At 47.6% G+C, this 21314-nt stretch overlaps 1 pseudogene; it reads right to left on the bottom strand.

The window, feature by feature from the left end:
* Positions 1–8744: 8744 nt before the first annotated feature.
* Positions 8745–11358, bottom strand: LOC125516481 (annotated as a pseudogene).
* Positions 11359–21314: the final 9956 nt, after the last annotated feature.

Here is a 21314-nt window from a genome sequence, read left to right as displayed (position 1 = left end):
TTCGTTGCTATGGCCATGAGACTTCTATGTTTGCATGTTCAATTGTTGTTGATCATGTGGTGTAGGCATTTCAATATTTGAAAGCATTCAAGGCCCGACACAATGACAAGCCATTCATTCTTACGCATTGCTGGATGATCATCAAAAATTGCCTTAAGTTCAAGGATCAATACCGTGAACTTCAAAGGAAGAGAGGCAAGAAGACAGCCAAATTGGCCGGAGGTGGAGATGGCGAGGCGTTGAAGAGGCCGACGGGCAAGACCAACTCCAAGATGGACGACATACGTGATGCCTCATCCATGGTCTTGCATGAGACTTTGCATGGCATGTTGTCTCAAAAGGATGTGAGGGACGAGAAAAAGCGGCAAAGCAAGGACGAGCAAATGAAGCAATACCTAGAGCTTCAAAGGAAGAAGCTTGAGATGGAGAAGGCGGCCAAGAAGAGGAAGATTGACATGGAGGAGGCGTCCCGGCAAAGGTAGCTCGACATCGAGGCCGCCAATGCCGCAACCAAATCAAAGGAGATGGCCATTTGCGATCATGAGCGTGGACTTGACCAAGATGAGCGAGAAGACAAGGAGCTGGTTTGAGGCCAGGCAGAAGGAGATGTTCGACGCCGACGGCTTGAACTAGGTCGTCCGATCGACCGTGGCCATTCTTTTTTGGAGGCTGGTATGGGTGTCGTCCGCTGGGCCGCTGATTGTGTGCCGGCGAGAAACACATTTATTTTGAAAACTGGCTGTGTTACGGGCGAACAAAATTATTTATTTTGGAGGCTGGTTCTGTTGTCGGCGAGGACGTGTAGACCGTTGACTCTGTTGCCGACGTGAACTAGGGCCACTGGCCTGAACTAGGGCCTAATATTTCGAATGTTGTTGTTTTTAAATGAAGGCGGGCAAGATGGGGCCAAAGGATGCGGTCGCGCGCTGGGCGCACGGTCACGCATCCCAAAATAGGTCTGGACACAGCTTCATTATTCTATCCAAATGAATAAAATTCGGACAAAGCGGACGTTCGTTTAAAGTCGCGTGATAGAGTTGGCCTAATTGACGGGCGGCCGATCGCCATGCCCGCGGAGCCCGATCGATCCAACAAGGCCGGAGTTTCCTATTCTAGCCGTGGGCCTCGCGAGCTGCCTTTTCCCTTTCTTCGCTGTCGCATCGCTTTTTGCGTCTCGTGGCTCTAGCTTATTACGGCGTGTCTTTTCCCCTCTGTCACAGAAATTTTTTATATTTCATTCGATTTGATATATATATATATAGAAGTAGGTTCACGTGATTTTCATTCCAAGTTCTTTTTTTTTCTTCCTTGAGTTGGCGTTCCAGTCTTTTGAAAGGGCACTGCTGCTCCTGCGTGGCTCGTGTGATTTTCATCTCAAATTAAATAGCTTTCCGTTTCCAACATGACGATTTCTAACTTTCCGCTGCGACCTGCGAGTATGTACATAGCCGTCTTCATGAACTAACTCAACTGCCTCAACAGAAGAAAAAAAAAACACTTCACTTGCCGGCCTCTGTTTCCACGAACGGGAATACTAAACAGAGTAACAAGCACGTGCCGCTGCCCAACGGGACAAGGCAATTCGCGTGTTGAGCATGTCTACGAGTGACCCAGTCATTCCGATGTGTACAAGAAAATAGAGAGGAGATTGATGAAATTGTTGTTTATTAAGTGAGCCTCGTGGGTATATACGTATATAGAAGTACATGATCAACTTGAAATGCAAAACAATGTATAAACAAGCCATGCACTATCCTATGTGTTCCTAATCATGATACTCAACACGGTGGAATCCGGCAAAGAATAAGTGCATATTGAAACCAGCGTTGGCCCGCAAGTTGTCGGAACCTCGCCCGTCTATTCTTCTAGAGTCATAGGAGTGTACGTAAATGCATCACCGAATGGACATGAAAATGAAATTTTACTCCTTATCCGTGTCGATTCCCCACTTGGAGTATCGGTTAATGATTGAAGTGGGATATTTAGTAAATTCTATGCAAAACAAAGGGTGGTGGGGAGCCACGTGAATGGGGCCTATCATGGAAGATATTAAGGGATTGATGATTGGCAACTCAGCAAATCGAGTTGCTCATATTTTTGCTAAGCTTGCAATAGGAGATGAAATATGTCAGGAATGATGCCATGCATCAGCGGGTTGTGTTTTGCATGTAATCTTTGAATACTTAATACTCTCTACCATCTAAATTAATTGTCGTAGCTTTAGTACAACTTTAATACGGAGTAGAATGTTTTCCCTAAAGAAAAAAGTTGCGTGTTTGACCTGTTCACCCATGAGCTAAGCGATTCCAAACAGAACCCGAGGAAGATAACACGCATACTGAAAGCGATACTACTTTGTACGATGGGATGGGTTGGCGCGTCCGTCTGATTTTATTCAACGATAGGAATATACATAAATATTGGAGACTATAATGTGTAACACTGAATAAAGTGTTGAATCTTAAAAACAGAGGAAAAACGTAGTCCGAATTTGAATTAAACTGTCCGTATGGCCTACTAATTTCTTTAGACAAAATACACCTTTTATTGCTGCCTTTTCTTGTATTCTGAATTTAAAAACTACACTGCTCTTATGTCTTTGTTTTTTTTCTTTAGACAAGAGTCACGTTTTATTGATGCCCAGTCAATAATTGACCAAAGTTTAGAGGGTTCTAAACAAAGGAAAAGAAAAGAAAAAAGGTACTCCCTCCATTCCAAAATATAGTGTGCCCGCGCTTTTCGAGGTCCAACTTTAACCATAAGTTCAACCAACGAGACCAACTGTGGCGGGAGAAAAAATTATATAATTGAAAACTTCTTTCAAATACGAATTCACTGATATAATTTTTGCTCCCGCCGCAATCGGTCTTGATAGTTAAATTTACGGTCAAAGTTGAAGTACGTGGATAGAGAAAGCACTACATTATGGAATGGAGGGAGTAAGATGCTGGGGTCACCAGCTTACGGAGCAGATAAAGGACATCAGCCATCATGGCACAGAGGAAAAATTTATGCGGAAGCTTATAGGTGAGATCACATCAACTTGGCACTAAAAAATATCACATCGACGTGGCAATTTGGGCTTGATGAGCCCGGGTGATTGATTGCAACGACCGCATGACATTCCGTGGAATTGTGGCAACCATTGGTTGATCATTGATTCACTTGGCCGTTGCGGATTACGTGGGCCCACAGGGGCGGGCCAGTCCCGCAAACAAAGCATGCACCTGCACATGTCCACAGCACAAGGTGGTACGGTACTGTTTGCCGTTCTCTCCTTGGAGTCTAGTTACTGCTTGAGCACTTGAGTGGTCGTTGTAGAACACTCCAAAAGCATGCAGCTGTACAGGCTCACCAGCACGAGGCAGAAATCATATAGTTGACCTAAGGGCGAAATCAAATCACGAACTGACCTACTCTTGAAATTTTTTTCACAATGGTGACCCTTTCGTATGGCGCCCGACAGCTAGGCGCCGTACACTAATGTGCAGCGTCTCGGTCTGAGGCGTCGCACCTCCTACCAGCGTGGCATCCCTAGTCCAGTTGCGGCCCCACAGACAGCACTGCAACGCCTAAGACCTAGGCGCCAGACTTGTAATGTGCAGCGCCCGTCTCTTAGGCGCTGCACAGTCTGTGTGCCACTTAGGCTGGCCCCACCCTCTCTCCCCCCCCCCCCCCCCCCCCCCCCCCCCCCCCCCCCACCCAAACCCTTAGCCTTGCGCCCCTCCTCTCTTCCCCTCTTCCCCCCTCTCAAATCCTTCTCAAATCTTGCAAATCCGGAGTATTTGACCGTGGATTTCGAAGCCAACCCCTCCCTTAAGGTAATCTCCTCCGATCGCCTCGTTTTCATCAATAGGAATTGTCACATTTGCTCAAATCTAGCTAGTTTGGGGAAACCCTAGTTTTGGCTTGGTTTTGGAAATTTGTGTTGAATCATGTTATGTTTTCTTTGTTAATTTGGTATGGTTGGGCTTTCATAGTATGCTAGGGTTAGGGTTATGTGTGTTTGATGTTGGTGTTAGGGTTATGCTATGTTAGGGTTGTGGTAATTATTATGTGGGGGTTATGGTTATTAATTCATATATATGTTAGGGCATATGCATTTTGTGCAAATATTTTTGTTAAGTACTTACTTGATATATATGTGTTTTTGATTATTATAGGGATGGGGAGAACATGTGTTTATATTCATCATGTGGATAAAGAGGCCTTTTTGAAAGGCAATGTTGAGACGGACCCGGATGAGCTTGACATGGTGTTTGAGAGTAGTCCTAGCTATGCGGAGTTCTTGGAACAAGTGAGGAAGGATTTGAATTGGATGGACCCAAGTGACGTTGTTGAGTTCGAGGGAAGGCATAATGTTGGTTTTGGAATGCACATCCGTTGGAAGACAATGCGTGTGAACTCTGTGCAACGTTGGGTTGCATACAAGGAGACGGTTGCCGAATCTCTAGACAAGGCTCTTGAGTTATTTGCCTCCAAGAAGGTTGAGTCTACTTTGAATTTGGACTTGAACCGGAACCCCTCCCCGTTGGTTGCTAGCACTCCCCCACCCATTAACCAAGATCAAATGAGTGAACCTCATTTCACGCAACAAGATTGGCCAACATTGAGCCCGAATCCAAACAACCAAAATGAAGATTTTGAAGAGGAGAATGATGAATACGAGGAGGATGACAACGAAATTGATCTCCATGACAACAATGTGGGTGATCTCGACCAATATCATGTGCAAGAGACAATGGACCAATCCATCCCTTTTTCCCGTGCATATGCATCGGACTCGGATGACGATGGTCCTGATGAAGAAGTTGATGAGGAGGGGTTCACGCTGAAGGAGGCCCAAGCATTCAAGAAGGTATTCGGGCGGGATCACAAGACACTATTGTTCAAGAATCTTAGTCTCGCGGATGAAGCCGTTGTAGATGGTGGCAAATGCATATCTCTTGGAGCCAGGCCAAGTTCTCACCGTGATTTGGAAGACGGAAAGAACGGGATATATCCCGGTTGTGAGTTTCAATCCTTCTTGGAATTGAAGATGTGACTCGACAACTACTCGGTTACACATTACCGACCACATAAAGTGGCCAACTCGGATGTCAATGTGCGTTACACGGTCAAATGTGAAGTGCCAAGATGTCCATGGATTGTGCGTGCAAGGCCATGGAAAGGAGGTCCCACTTGGTGCATAGTGAGTTTTCTACCAACTCACATGTGCCGGCACAAAAATGCGGATGGCGAGCTTGTGTACCAACAACACAGACAACTCATGTCTGAGTTCATTGCTTACAGGTTATCCAACCAAATATCCACACTTCCAATAATGAGCATCAAGAGTGTCATTGACCTTGTGAAAGCCATCTTTCATTACAAGGTGAAGTACGTCAAGGCATGGAAGGCGAAGCAAGCCGCATTCAAGATGTTGTATGGCAATTGGGAGGAAGCATACAACCGACTCCCTAGGTTGTTGTTAGCTATGGCCGCCACAAACCCAGGCATGGTTCACGTGGTTGAGCCTCATGGGCACCAAACATTGATTCATAACGGGAGGACCGTCCGAGTATTTGGCCGTGCATTTTGGGTTTGAGCAATGCGTGAGGGCATTTGAGCATTGTCGGCCCGTCATCGCCATTGATGGCACGTTCTTGATCGGACAATACAAGGGCACTTTGTTGGTTGCAATAGCAAGTGATGCCAATAACCGGGTGTTGCCTTTGGCTTTCGCTTTGGTTGAGGTGGAGAACAATGATAACTGGGAGTGGTTCTTGCGTCAATTGAGAACAAGGGTATTACCGGCTGAAAGGGAAATTTGTTTCATATCGGATCGCCATCCAGGAATTCTAAATGCGGTGGTGGTTGACATTCCTGGACATACAAAGTTGCACCATCGATGGTGCATGAGGCACTTTTGTGCAAACTTCTATAGGGCATGTGGTATCAAGGAGTTGGCCGATGATCTTCAAGATTGTTGTCTCGCTTTCACCAACAAGCGGTTTGCCACATTGTTCAATGCATTGCTCAGACACAAGAAACTTGACCCCGGTGGTCTTCAATTTCTCAATAGGAACCTTGTCGAAAGGAATATGTGGGCACGTGCTTTCGATGAAGATGGCCGGAGGTACGGTCAAATGACAAGCAATATGGCAGAATGCTTCAATAAGGTGCTCAAGGGTGTACATGCATTACCCGTGACGGCAATAGTTCAATACACATTTGACAAGATGAATGTATACTTTTTAAAGTACTCAATGGAGACGGATAAGCAGATTGCTGGTGAGAACAAGGATAAGCACAAGTGCTATTTCCCACCAAAGGTTGAAGAATGGTTGGACTTTCAATCACGAAAGGCAGACTCCCAAGAATCTATACTATATGACGACAACGAGTGGAAGTATGAGGTGAAAGAGCCTGGAGGAATCACAAACGATGGCCACCAACACGGAGGTCGCGCTTTCAAGGTCTCCCTAACACGGTGTGATTGCAGCTGCATGAGGCCATCGTTGCTTCATCTCTCAGGCTCGCACTTGTTAAACGCATCCCGTGTTAGGAATGTGGACGTCAATCACCCTCTTATCGTGAGGGAGTCCGAGTTCTCAATCATGACGGTAAAGAATACATGGGCTCCCCGGTTTCAGCCATACTTGGACCAATTACAATGGCCGGAGTATCATGGAGTTCAACTATGGCCGGACCCGGAATTGCGGGTGCAAAAGCTACTGGAACGGCTCTGTTGCTCTCTGGACTGGCATGTCCAGGTGTGCAGCGCCTAAGGTCAAGGCGCTGCACTATGTAGTGTGGCGCCGTGGCCTTAGGCGCTGCACATCTAGACATCTATTAGGCTGCACTCACCCCCCTCCCACCCATCCCCACCCCCACACACCCCCACCCCCACACAAACCCGAAGCTTAGTGCCTCCCCTCTGCCCTCCTCTCTCCCCCTCTCAAATCCTTCTTAGATCCGGAGTCCTTGACCGTTGATTTCGAAGCCAACCCCTCCCTTAAGGTATTCTGCTCCGATCCCCTCGTTTTCATTCATAGGAATTGTCACATTTGCTCAAATCTTGCTACATTGGGGAAACCCTAGTTTTGGCTTGGTTTTGGAAATTTGTGTTGAATCATGTTATGTTTCTTTGCTAATTTGGTATGGTTAGGCTTTCATAGTATGCTAGGGTTAGGGTTATGTGTGTTTGATGTTGGTGTTAGGGTTATGCTATGATTAGGGTTGTGGTTATTGTTAAGTGGGGGTTAGGGTTAACCAAGAATTCTCGGTTTTGTAGGCATGGCTTCATCCGGTTCCATGACGAGGCCACCATGTGCTAACCAAGAAGACATGCCGAACAAGTGAGAGGACGCATCTTTGGACAAGGTGAAGGAGAAAGATGTCAATATCCCGCCATGTTGGTGTGGAGATGTTTGCAAGGTGAAGGTGTCCACCGACCGAAAGAAATCATGGACGGAAGGGCGGAGATATTTTGTATGCCCGAACTATGCTTATGATGGTGCACTTCCAACTAATGCCTATGACCAACCACCGGTAAGCTCGAGAAGTAAAATGTTAATCTCAAATGTGTGTCAACACTAACAAAAATGTTGTATGTAGTCACCGCCTCCTCTATGCAAGTACTTCACGTGGATAGATCTTGAAGTGCCAGAAGATGTCAAAAAGGACTAATACCAAGATTGTCTTAGGCGGCAACGGCGGTTCGAAGAATCGTTTCGAAAAGGCTTGGAGGAAGAGCGTCGTCAGAAGGAGAGGATGGAGCGGAAGAAACGAGAGGGGAGAGGGCACGCCAAGCGAAACTTGCTCGTGAGGAGGAGAGGGAAAGAAAGCTTGCAAAGGCTCGCGAGGCGCAAGAGGAGGACTCGGCACGTGACAAGAAGGGAAAATGGCCTCGCTCTACTCAGTAGGGACTTCACTTCGGTGCACTCATCGTCAACTATCTTCTAATGAATGTGTCGTGAACTTGTGAGGGCATGTGAGATGTTGGTGAACTATCTTCTAGGGCAAGCTGCCATTTGTCATTTGTAATGAATGTGTCATGAACCATGTCGTAGTAATGTTTGAATTGTCTTAAGTTATGAACTCATCGGCATAAAATTTGTGTTTGTTCAAATTGCTGTGATGCTGCAGTCATTGTAAGTATTATGATGTTCCGGTGAAATGAACGTGCTGTAAACTCTGTTTTTCCAGTAAACAGCCGTGCAGTGCCCAGAACACGGGAGCTGCACTATACACTGCAGTGCCCAAGGGATAAGCGTCACACACTACAGTGCAGCGCCTGGATCTTGGTCGCTGCACTCTGACTTGGTATTTTTCGTTGACGGTCAGTGCTGCAAGCCTTCTGTGGCTTTCTGGATAGCCATGGCCAGTTGAGCAGCGCCTACGAGACATGCGCTGCATTGTATGGTGCGGCGCCTAAGCGTTGGGCGCTGCACAGTACAGTGCAGCGCCTGGGTGTTGGGCGTTGCAGTGCTGTTAACTGCCAAACTATAGAAACAGATGCCATTTTGGCCTCATGCAGCACTCACATAACTTGCTTGAACATCGCTAAAATTACTGTAAACTGCACATACTGAACAAAGACAACTAATAACTTGAACATCACATCATTTAGGACAATTCAACATTACTACTAGTTCGCAAACACAAATACCACACTAGTAAGAGTTCACCAACATATAACATAACGTCACAAGTTCATCAACCTAATGAAACGGCTACAAGAGCACTAACAAACACAAGCACTAATGCCTTCCCCGCGTGTTCCTAGTGCCACGCCTGCAGGCAATCTTCTTCTTCCTGGGTGGACGAGCCTCCTCTTCCTGCACTTCCCCCTCCGCCTCCGCCTCATGATTCAAGCTAGCCATCCGCGAGGTCCCTATGACCATCTTTGGGTTGCCCCTGTTGTCAAAGTCGTTGGGCGTGTACCGGCGTCTGGGCTGCCTAGGCTTGAACACATATGGGGACCGAAGTTGAGCGTCTGCCAAAGTCATGTCATCATCAAGCTCATCTCCCTATCACACAATCAAACAATATGGTGAAGACCGACGTCGTAATCAAGTGAGAATCACATCTAAAGGATTAGTCTTACCTCTTGGGTGACCGCACCCTCATCATCCAGATAAGCATATGAGAAACTCACATCGTCCCTCTGATGGTGAGATAAGGGGTCTGATGGTGTACCAGACCTAGAGGCAGATGGTTCATCAAATCCGGGATCGCGGCAACTGAGAAGATTCGATAACCGCCTTAACTTCTTGGCATGTTGCTGTAACATGAACAAGTGTATAAGATATCAGACTCCGCAACATAGACTAGCTCTCATAGTGAATGCGATATGTACCTTGAGAAATGCTCATAGTGAACCATCATCATTGCCTTTTCCAACCGGTGTTTCCTCTAGAATAGACTGGCTCTCATCAGCTGCTTTCTTAATCTCGGTGGACTGCAGATGAGAAAGAATGAACATGTTAGCCATTCAAACATGTGTAATACGGCCAATGGGAAAGTAAAGAAGGAACACTTTACCACATAGTTAATCACCGGAACAGCAGGGACTCCGTGCCCTACCCTGACATCTCTGTTGTACTTCCCCTTTGATAGATCCTCAAAGTTTACGGGTTCTTCAAGAATATCCTCATTATATGCCGGCGGGAATATCTCAACTCGAGTATTTTCAAGATGCCATCGTATGTAGTTATCAAAAGCAAGTGGACTATGCTCACGAAGCTTGGCGCATGCACTACTACGAGCTTGCTCCACACAAAGCTGGAAGCGGGTAACATACGAAGCATGATGCTTGTCCCAGTCCTTTATCTTCCGCTGCCTTCTCCTGTCCAACCTGCATGGTATAAAACCAAACATTAGCAAAATCAAGGAGTGACGATGCTTAGTCAATACGGTTCATGCTCTCTTACCTATGAAGTGCTTTGTCCGTATCCACCCATTCCGGCGGGTGAGGCTAGAACAGACCAAACTGACGAAACACGCGATGTGGAAAATGAAACTCAACAGCCCAGTTGCATATCAGTGGGCACCGCATAAGCCAGAGATCCCTATCCCGCAAGCACATCGGGTTGATGGTAAACTCCGGGGTGTACCCAAGTCTGTCATCGGTGCCATATGGCTGCCATTCCACCTATGAAATAGGGCAACAATGCAAAAATGGTGACTTTTTTCAGGCAAACATGAGAAATGACTGAAGTAATGACCTCGTTACCTGCTCAGGCGTAATCGTGTCCAACTCGGCAACGTACTTCTGGTACATGAGATTGACATCGTTCGTCATCTCGGAAACCACATCTCACTTGTAAGCCCAAGTGGGGCGCCGTAATTCGTCATCTTCATCTTCATACCAAGGATTAAACCTGACGCTCTTCGGGCGTCCAATAGGCAGACGCTCCCAGCTCCATACAGAAAGTAGAAGCATATTACCACCAATGCCTGCACTATCTGTGATCCTGCAACACGCATCGTCCAACTGCATATGAAAGAAAAACAATGTTAACTTGACAGCAAGCTTGCATTGCTAATGAAGAAATGAGTTGATCACAAAACAGACCAACTACCTGTCGGTACAAGTAGGCAAGAGTCGCTGAACCCCAGCTCCATTTGCTATCAAAGACGGTCAACGCCTTCAGCCACATCCATGGAGCGTTCTTGCCAGTGGAGTCAGGAAACAAAGTCCTCGACACAACATACCACATGTAGACACGAGCATGTGTCTGGATCACATCATCAGTGGCATCCGGAGGGCACGTCGCAAAGTGAGTTTGAATCCACGTGAAAGCAGCTCCGGCTGCTTTCCTTTCCCTCTTCTTCTTCTTCTCTTCTCCCTCCTCTACATCAGCCTCAGCCTCCGTAGGAGCCATACCGATAAGAGCAATCATCTGCTCGCGCCACCCATCAGAATCGGTGCTCATACAGAGAGGCATCCCGTCGATAGCAAGACCGGTGATCAACGAGACATCCTCGAGCGTCACGGTCATCTCCCCAGTCCGAAGATGGAAACTATGCGTCTCCGGCCTCCACCGATCAGCAAGAGCGGACACTAGTGGAGCGTTCAGATTCGGCGTGGACCGGCTGACCAACTGAATCCACGGGAGTAGTCCTGCCTGCTTGATGTACAGTGTGTACCGCTCATCGTAAGGCATGGTAGGACCAGAGACCCCGTGATACCGAATCTTCAAAGGTTCAAGCTTCTGCAAAAAACAAGTAATGACAAATCTTAGGGCATGCAAATTTCAACTTAAGGCAAATTTGCAAAATATTTAGATTACTCGTTATTACCATCTCCTTCTCGCGCATCATGTAGGCCTGGTGTTTCGTGTCGTAGACATCGTCGGGAAGCCAAACCATCCTTACAAAGTTCAAACAATAAACATATATGAGTTCATCTTCATCTCAAATATCGGTATACACTAAACATCTAATATGTGTTCAATTACAAGAATCTCAACATCTCCTTCTCACACAATGAATATGTCATATGTGTTCAAATAAACTCAACATCTAATATTTCAAATAAACTCAACATATAATATATATCTAAACAAACATCTCATATATGTCTACAAAACTCAACATCTCATAGTTATCTATAAAAATAGGCATCTCATATATATCTAAAAAAACTAAACAATCTAGGGTTTCACTAACAAGAACCATATATTGTGAACTAAGCAACAACACTACGGTAATACCACTATGACTACACATCCTAAATCAAGCAAATCAAGGGTTCCATCAAATCTTGGACAAATCTCTAAAATGGCAACAAATTTACGGAGGAAAAGAAAAGGAACAGAGGAGTTTACCTAGTAGGATGGATCGGAGATTGAATCCACGGATCAAATCTTCATATCTGAGAGGGATGTGGGGGGGGGGGGGGGGAGGGGATTCGATGGGGCGCCGCCGCTGCTCTCTGTCCAGAGAGCGGAGAGGGGGAAGAACTGACTGGTCGGGCTGGGCCGATGCGCTTTAAGTCACTGTGCAGCGCCTAAGCGTTAGGCGCTGCACATTACAAGTGTGACGCCTAAGCCTTAGGCGCTGCAGTGCTGTCTACGGGGCCGCAACTGGACCAGGGCTGCCACGCTGGTAGGAGGTGCGACGCCTAAGGTAGAGACGCTGCATAGTAGTGTGCAGCGCCTAGCTGTCAGGCGCCACATGAAAGGGTCAGCATGAATTTTTTTCGGAAGCAGGTTAGTTTGTGATTTGATTTCGTTTTCAGGTTGAATATGTGATTTCTGCCCCAGCACGAGCCTTCGGCTGGTGGTACCATTTGCCGTTCTTCAGCAAGTCGCTTCGCTAGTACTAGTGCTCCCTCTGTATTATATTTTGACACAGAGCGACCAGTGTACAATACTTGTCTGCTTTGGAGTCTAGTTACTGTTTGAGCCAGAAACACGCGCGTAGTGTAGTGTAGTGTAGGTGCTTGCTGAGACGTGCTTGTTTGTTTCGACCGCGCCGTTTGCCGACCTGCGTCTGCGTGTCTCCACGCAAGCCATAGCCAAACTGTACTCATTTTAACAGATTGTGGTAAACCAGCTCATGGCACGGTCGCCATGCCCGCGGAAGCCCGAGCGATCCAACAAGGCCGGTGTTTCCTATTTCCAGCCGTGGGCCTCGCGAGCTGTATGCCTTTCCCTTTCTTCGCTGTTGTATCATCGCTTTGCGTCCCGCGGCTCAAGCCTATTTACGGCGTGTCTTTTCCCTCTGTCATGGAATATTTTTTATTTCGTTCGATTTTATAATAGGTTCACGTGGTTTTCGTTCTAAATTCTTTTTTTCTTTTTTTCTTGAGTTGTCGTTCCAGTCTTTTGAAAGGGCACTGCTGCTCCTGCGTGGCTCGTGTGATTTTCATCTCGAATTAAATAGCTTTCTGTCTCCAACATGACGATTTCTGACTTTTCCGCTGCGAGCATGCATACAGCCATTTGCACAAACTAACTCAACTGCCTCAACAGAAAGAAAAAAAACACTTTACTTGCCAGCCTCTGTTTCCACGAACGGAAATGCTAAACAGAGTAACAAACACGATGCCGCTGCCCAACAGAACAAAGCAATTCGCGTGTTGAGCATGTCTACTCGTGACCCAGGTCATTCCGATGTGCACAAGAAAATAAAGAGGAGATTGATGGAATTGTTGTTTATTGAGTGAGCCTCGTGGGCATATGTATATAAAAATACATGATTAACTTGAAATACAAGACAACGTATAAATAAGCCATGCACTATCATATGTTTCCTAATCATGATACTCAACACGGTAGAATCCAGCAAAGAATACACGCATACTGAAACCGGCGTTGGCCCGCAAGTTGTCGGAACCTCGCCCGTCTATTCTTCTAGAGTCATAGGAGTGTACGTAAATTCATCACCAAATGGACATGAAAATGAAATCTTACTCCTTATCCGTGTCGACTCCCCACTTGGAGTATCGGTTAATGACTGAAGTGGGATATTTAGTAAATTCTATAAAAAACAAAGGGTGGTGGGGAGCCACGTGAATGGGGCCTATCATGGAAGATATTAAGGGATTGATGATTGGCAACTCAGCAAATCGAGTTGCTCATATTTTCGCTAAGCTTGCAATAGGAGATGAAAATATGTCAGGAATGATGCCATGCACCAGCGGGTTGTGTTTTGCATGTAATCTTTGAATACTTAATACTCTCTACCATCTAAATTAATTGTCGTAGCTTTAGTACAACTTTAATAACCTAAAGAAAAAAGTTGCGTGTTTGACCTATTCACCCATGAGCTAAGCGATTCCAAACAGAACCCGAGGAAGATAACACGCATACTAAAAGCGATACTACTTTGTACGATGGGGTGGGTTGGCGCGTCCGTCTGATTTTATTCAACGATTGGAATATACATAAATATTGGAGACTATAATGTGTAACACTGAATAAAGTGTTGAATCTTAAAAACAGAGGAAAAACATAGTCCGAATTTGAATTAAACTGTTCGTGTGGCCTACTAATTTCTTTAGACATAATACACCTTTTATTGCTGCCTTTTCTTGTAGTCTGAATTTGAAAACTACACTGCTCCTATGTCTTTGTTTTTTTTTTCTTTAGACAAGAGTCACGTTTTATTGATGCCCGGTCAATAATTGACCAAAGTTCAGAGGGTTCTAAACAGAGGAAGAGAAAAGAAAAAAAGGTAAGATGCTGGGGTCACCAGCTTACGGAGCAGATAAAGGACATCAGCCATCATGGCACAGAGAAAAAGGTTACGTATACGGAAGCTCAAATCAACGTGGCATCTCAACAAGAAAAATATCACATCAACGTGGCAACTTGAGCTCGATCAGTCCCGGTGATTGATTGCAACGACCGCATGACATTCCGTGGAATTGTGGCAACCATTGGTTTATTGATCAATCATTCATGTGGCCGTTGCGGATTAGGTGGGGGCCAGTCCCGCGAACAAGGTGGTACTGTTTGCCGTTCTCCAGCAAGTAGCTTGGCCACTTCTCTCCTCGGAGCCTAGTTACTATTTGGGCCAGAATCACGCTTTCGACCGCGCCGTTTGCCGACCTGCAAGCGAAACTGTGCTTGTCAGAGAGCAAAAATGCTCGCTTTGACAGATTGTACTTATGCAGAGGCTAATTGGCGACCAATCATATTCATCGCCGTGGGCCTCGCGAGCCACGGTAGATCCAACAAGGTCGGAGTTTCCCATTTCCAGCCGTGGGCCTCGCGATCGAGCCGCATTTCCCTATTCCTCCGCTGTGGCATCGCGGTTCATGCTTAGAGCATCTTCGGCTGCGCTTCTAACAAGTTCTTTCAGACGATTTTTTAGTATCGGCAGACGAAAATCGGCTTGGTCGTGTTTCCAGCAGTTCGTTTTTTGCCGGGTTGGACCGAAATAACAGCTGACGCACCCGAGCCGAACCCGGCGCGCTGGGAGGCGCCGGCACAAGCGAAAAGGACGTGGGGCCGATTTGTCGGCGAGAGAAGGGTCTTTTTTCGCCGTTTCTTCCCGCTTTTCCCCCGGCTTCCCTCTCATTCTCTTCATTTCTCCCGCCAATCTCCTCCTCCTCCCCTTCCGGCCGGCCACCATGCGGCCGAAGAAGTGCGTGGTCCCCCGCGCCGCGACGGGCGCGACTGCCGACGTCGCCCATCCGAAGCAGAGGAAGCCGAGGGCGCCGCCGTCCAAGCCCCCGGGCATGTCCAACGCCGACTGGATGTCGGAAGTTCAGCGCCGGGAGGTTGTCACCACCGACCAGCGGAACAGGGCCAACGCCAAGAATGCCCGGGACAGCGCGGCACTTGCGGCGGATCAGGCGGAGCGCTCGGCCAAACAAGCCGAGGCGGCTCGCGTGGGGATGATGAATCCACCCGGGGTCCACGGCCAGTACGCACCCTGGAGCCAGCAACGCGCCGGTTCTCCGGCTGACTTCTCGTCATCGCCGCAACCCTGGGGCTGCACGCCATCGCGAGGCTACGCCGACGGGGACGCGCACGGTGGTTTCAACCCCAACATCACCTTCCCCATGGTCACCCGACCCAACGCACGCCCTCGCCCGCCTTCGCCGGCGTGCAGTACCCTCCATACACCTAGTCGCCGCCGGCCTACGATTCCTCCCCGACGCCCCTTCTCCGCCATGGCGCGCTGCCCTTCTCACAAGCCTCTGCGTCACATCTCGGCGACATCGACGCGACCGAAGCCGACATGGACGACATCATCACGGCAGTTTCGACCGCCGCCGCCGCGTCCCCCGAGTTCACTACCCAGGACGACACAATGGACCTCAATGGCGACATGGACGGCGAGCTCGACTACGGCGAGGAGGAGCCGGATGAGGAGGAGGAGGAGGACGAGAAGGAGGAGGAGCTGGCGCCGGCACCGGTGAGGAAACGGAAGAAGAAGAAGGGGGCGGCCAGGACCGCGAGCCGCGCATCAAGTGGGCGTCCAAGGAGAAGGAGTGTCTCGCCGAAGCGTGAAAAGTCGTCTGCCCCGACCCGATCACTGGCACGAACCAAAGCATCGAGACGTATTAAGAGCGCATCAAGGCCGAGTTCGACGAGCGCAAGCTCGTCGACCCCTACTTCAAAGGCGTCTACATGCAGTGCGGGTCGAAGGCAATGGCGAATCATTGGGGGCTCATCCAGTCGGCGTGCAGGCATGGGATCATCGAGGAGCGCGGCTCGCCCGAAGAGTGGCGCCAGCACTGAGGATCAGGTATGGCACGTTGGTCTCCCACTTCTTTTCGCCGTGCGCGCCCGTCAACTGTTTGTTCCTCGGCGCAGCTGGTGCGGATGTTCGTCATGTATCACCAGGACAACAGCGACCAAGACTTCAAGTACCTCCACGTCTTCAAGTGGATTGAGAAGTGCGAGAAATGGGCGGATGTCCGGCGCACCCTCGTCAAGGCCAAGGAGACCTACAAGCCGGACGCGCCAACGCCGGGCGCGGGCAATAGGCGCCCCGAAAGCAACAAAGGGGCCAAGAAGGGGAACACGCCGACGCGGCTACCGCGCGAGTGCAAGAGTCCATTGACCATTGCCTCGTCGACGCACAGGCCCGGGCCGCCCTGCGTGAAGAGAAGACCGAGGCGCAGTGGTCGGTGTTGATGACGAACAGTGCCGTCAAGCTCGACCTACTCCGAACCAACGTCGCTGCGAAGAAGAGGAACACCGCCCCGGCTTTTCTGATGGGCGGGGCGGACATGCTCTAGAGCAACGACGAGCAGCTAAAGGCGTGGTACCTGGCAGAGCGCGGCCTCATCCTGAATCAGCTGCGTCGACGGCGCCTGGTACGTCTCCAACATATCTATAATTTTTGATTGTTCCATGCTATTATATTATCAACCTTGGATGTTTTATATGCATTTATATGCTATTTTATATGATTTTTGGGACTAATCTATTAACCTAGAGCCCAATGCCAGTTTTTGTTTTTTTCCTTATTTTAGAGTATCGTAGAAAAGGAATATCAAACGGAGTCCAAACGGAATGAAACCTTCGGAAAAGTTATTTTTGAAAAGAAAGCAATACAGGAGACTTGGAGTGCACGTCAGGGGATCAACGAGGAAGCCACGAGGCAGGGGGCGCGCCCACATAGTTTTAGGGTATATGGATATATATAGGCGGAAGAAATACATCAGGGGAGCCACGAGGGGCCCACGAGGGTGGAGGGCGCGCATCAGGGGAGCCACGAGGAAGCCACGAGGGTGGAGGGCGCGCCCACCCCCTGGGCGCGCCCTCCACCCTCGTGGGCCCCTCGTGGCTCCCCTGATGTATTTCTTCCACCTATATATATATCCATATACCCTAAAACTATCGGGGAACGCAATAGATCAGGAGTTCTGCCGCCAGAAAGCCTCCCGTAGCCATCGAAAACCAATCTAGACCCGTTCTGGCATCCTGCCGGAGGGGAAATTCCTCTCCGGTGGCCATCTTCATCATCCCGGTGCTCTCCATGACAAGGATGGAGTAGTTCACACTCGGGGCTGAGGGTATGTACCAGTAGCTATGTGTTTGATTTCTCTCTCTCTCTCTCTCTCGTGTTCTTGAGGTGATACGATTTTGATGTATCACGAGCTTTGCTATTATAGTTGGATCTTATGATGTGTCTCCTCCTCTACTCTCTTGTAATGGATTGAGTTTTCCCTTTGAAGTTATCTTATCGGATTGAGTCTTTAAGGATTTGAGAACACTTGATGTATGTCTTGCATGGCATACCCGTGGTGACAATGGGGTATTCTATTGATCCACTTGATGTATGTTTTGGCGATCAACTTGCGGGTTCTGTGACCTTGGGAATTTATGCATAGGGGTTGGCACACATTTTCGTCTTGACTCTCCGGTAGAAACTTTGGGGCACTCTTTGAAGTACTTTGTGTTGATTTAAATAGATAAATCTGAGATTGTGTGATGCATATCGTATAATCATACACACGGATACTTGAGGTGACATTGGAGTATCTAGGTGACATTAAGGTTTTGGTTGATTTGTGTCTTAAGGTGTTATTCTAGTACGAACTCTAGGGCCGTTTGCGACACTTATAGGAATAGCCCAACGGATTGATTGGAAAGAATAACTTTGAGGTGGTTTCGTACCCTACCATAATCTCTTCGTTTGTTCTCCGCTATTAGTGGCTTTGGAGTGACTCTTTGTTGCATGTTGAGGGATATTTATGTGATCCAATTATGTTATTATTGTTGAGAGGACTTGCACTAGTGAAAGTATGAACCCTAGGCCTTATTTCCACACATTGCAATACCCTTTGTACCCACTTTTATCATTAGTTATCTTGCTGTTTTTATATTTTCAGATTACAAAAATCTTTATCTACCATCCATATACCACTTGTATCACCATCTCTTCGCTGAACTAGTGCACCTATACAATTTATCATTGTATTGAGTGTGTTGGGGACACAAGAGACTCTTTGTTATTTGGTTGCAGGGTTGCTTGAGAGAGATCATCTTCATCCTACGCCTCCTACGGATTGATAAACCTTAGGTCATCCAGTTGAGAGAAATTTGCTACTGTCTTACAAACCTCTGCACTTGGAGGCCCAACAACGTCTACAAAAGAAGGTTGTGTAGTAGACATTAGCGCCGCCCACGCCCACGCCCACACCGCCGCCGCCGCCAAGCCCGAGCGATGATGCCTCCGCGACGCCCAGCACAGAAGCAGCTCCGACCCCGCCAAGCCCGCGCACGCCGACTCCGCCGACGCGGGAGGACGACACCGCCGTTTGATGCGTTGCCCATGCGTCCTTTCTTTTTTTGTACGCCGAACTTTTCATCCGATCGCCGAACTGGGCCGCTGATCGCCGGACTGGGACGTTTTTTTTGTGAGCGGAAATGACGAAGTTTGAATTTGCCGTAAATTGGGGGACGGCGCCTGGGGGTGTGGCTGGGAGCTAGATCGCCTCCAGGGGCCAACCTAGCGTCGGCTTGCTCCCAGAAGGCTTTTTTTTGACGCCCTGAGAAGCTGAACGGCTGGAGATGCTCTTACGAAGTGTCCTTTTCCCTCAGTTACGGAATCTTTTTACCTTTGTTTGATAGCAGGTTCACGTGATTATCATTCCAGCTTTTTTTTAGTTGTCGTTTCAGTTTTATGAAAGGGCGCTACTACTACTGCCACACTTCGGTGGCTGATGCATTCAATTTGAACTGCTACTTCATCCATGAGCTTTCCGTTTTCCGCGTGACGATTTCTACTCCATCTCCGCGTAAATTAATAACATAAGATTTAGATGTGCAATATTTAGAGCATATACAAAAACAGACTTATAGAAATGCTTCAACAAAAACGTTTTTTATAATGGAGTCCAAATCTGAATTACACTTTCTGTTTGTCTTGCTTTGTTTAAGACAAAACAAAGCAAACCTTCTTTTTCTTTTTGCACTGAAGAAAACCTTTTGTTGACGCCCGGTCTACAACAGACCAAAGTGCGGCGAGTTCAAAACGGAAAAGAATAAGTGATGGGGTCAGTGGCTGACGGGGCACACTCAAAACAGGTAAAGGCCATCATGGGCACAGAAGGGGAGAGAAAGGTACAACAGAGCTTAGCTCAGATCACAACTAGCCTACGCCGCATCGCAATCCCGCGTGCGTGGTGTCGTCCACCGGCTTCAAACTTGACGATTTGGGCCTAATCAGCACCGATCAGGAATCAAGATGCAAGTGGCGCCACTGGCGCCCCGTTGGTTCCTGACCGGCGCAACGTCAGCACCATTTGCCGTTCTTCGCCTGGTGGTGCTGTTTGCTGTTCATCAGCAAGTCGCTTCGCTAATAGGCACTCCCTCTATAAAGAAATATAAGATCGTTGTTCTTTACTGATCCAAATGATCTTATATTTTTTCAGAGCGAGTACTTTACAATACTTATCTGCTTTGAAGTTTAGTTACTGTTTGTTTCGACCGCGCCGTTTGCCGACCTGCGTCCGCGTGTCGCCACGCAAGCGAAAATCTGCTCATTTTGACAGATTGTGGTAAACCAGCCCATGGCACGGCTAATCTAATTGGCGGACGATCGCCATGCCCAACAACGTCGGAGTTCCCCATTAGGAGCCGTGGGCCTCGCGAGCTTGTATGCCTTTTCCTTTCTTCGCTGTGGAAGCATCGCTTTGCGTCTCGCGGCTGAAGCTCATTACGGCGTGTCTTTTCCCTCTGTCATGGAATCTTTTTTATCTCGTTCGATTTTATAGTATGTTCACGTGGTTTTCGTTCTAAATTCTTTTTTCTTTCTTTCTTTCTTGAGTTATCGTTCCAGTCTGTTGAAAGGGCACTGCTACTCTTGGGTGGCTCCAACATGACGATTTCTAACTTTCCGCTGCGAGTATGTATACAATGTATACAACCAATTTCATAATAAACTAACTCAACTGCCTCAACAGAAGAAAAAAAACACTTTATTTGCCGGCCTTTGTTTCCACGAACGGGAATACTAGACAGAGTAACAAGCACGTGCCGCTGCCCAACGGGACAAAGCAATTCGCGTGTTGAGCATGTCTACTCGTGACCTAGGTCATTCCGATGTGTACAAGAAAATAGAGAGAAGATTGATGGAATTGTTTTTTATTGAGTGAGCCTCGTGGGCATATGTATATAGAAGTACATGATCAATTTGAAATACAAGACAATGTATAAATAAGCCATGCATCATCCTATGTTTCCTAATCATGATACTCAACACGGTGGGATCCAGCAAAGAATAAGTGCATACTGAAACCGGCGTTAGCCCGCAAGTTGTCGGAACCTCGCCCGTCTATTCTTCTAAAGTCATAAGAGTGTACGTAAATGCATCACCGAATGGGCATGAAAATAAAATTCTACTCCTTATCCGTGTCGATTCCGCACTTGGAGTATGGGTTAATGATTGGAGTGGGATGTTTAGTGAATTCTATACAAAACAAAGGGTGATGGGGAGCCACGTGAATGGGGCCTATCATGGAAGATATTAAGGGATTGATGCTTGGCAACTCAGCAAATCGAGCTGCTCATATTTTCGCTAAGCTTGCAATAGGAGATGAAATATGTCAGGAATGATGCCATGCGCCCGCGGATTGTGTTTTGCATGTAATCCGGGATGAGATCCCAATCTTTGAATACTTGGAAAAGAATTCTATGAGACCAGGTCTCACGCGAGACCCATCCTGATGAATGACATGTGGCATTCACAAATCACAAATCATCCCTCACCCCTCACTTAAAATCAGGAGGGGGGGGGAGAGATTAGATGCTTTGTGATTTGTGAATGTCACGTGTCATCCATCAGGACTGGTCTCATATAATTTTTTTCATGAATACTTAATACTCTCTACGATCCAAATTATTTGTTGTTGC

Source organism: Triticum urartu, chromosome 6 (genome assembly GCF_003073215.2).
Source record: "Triticum urartu cultivar G1812 chromosome 6, Tu2.1, whole genome shotgun sequence".
Lineage (NCBI taxonomy): Eukaryota > Viridiplantae > Streptophyta > Magnoliopsida > Poales > Poaceae > Triticum > Triticum urartu.
This window is presented reverse-complemented; position numbering and strand designations above follow the sequence as displayed.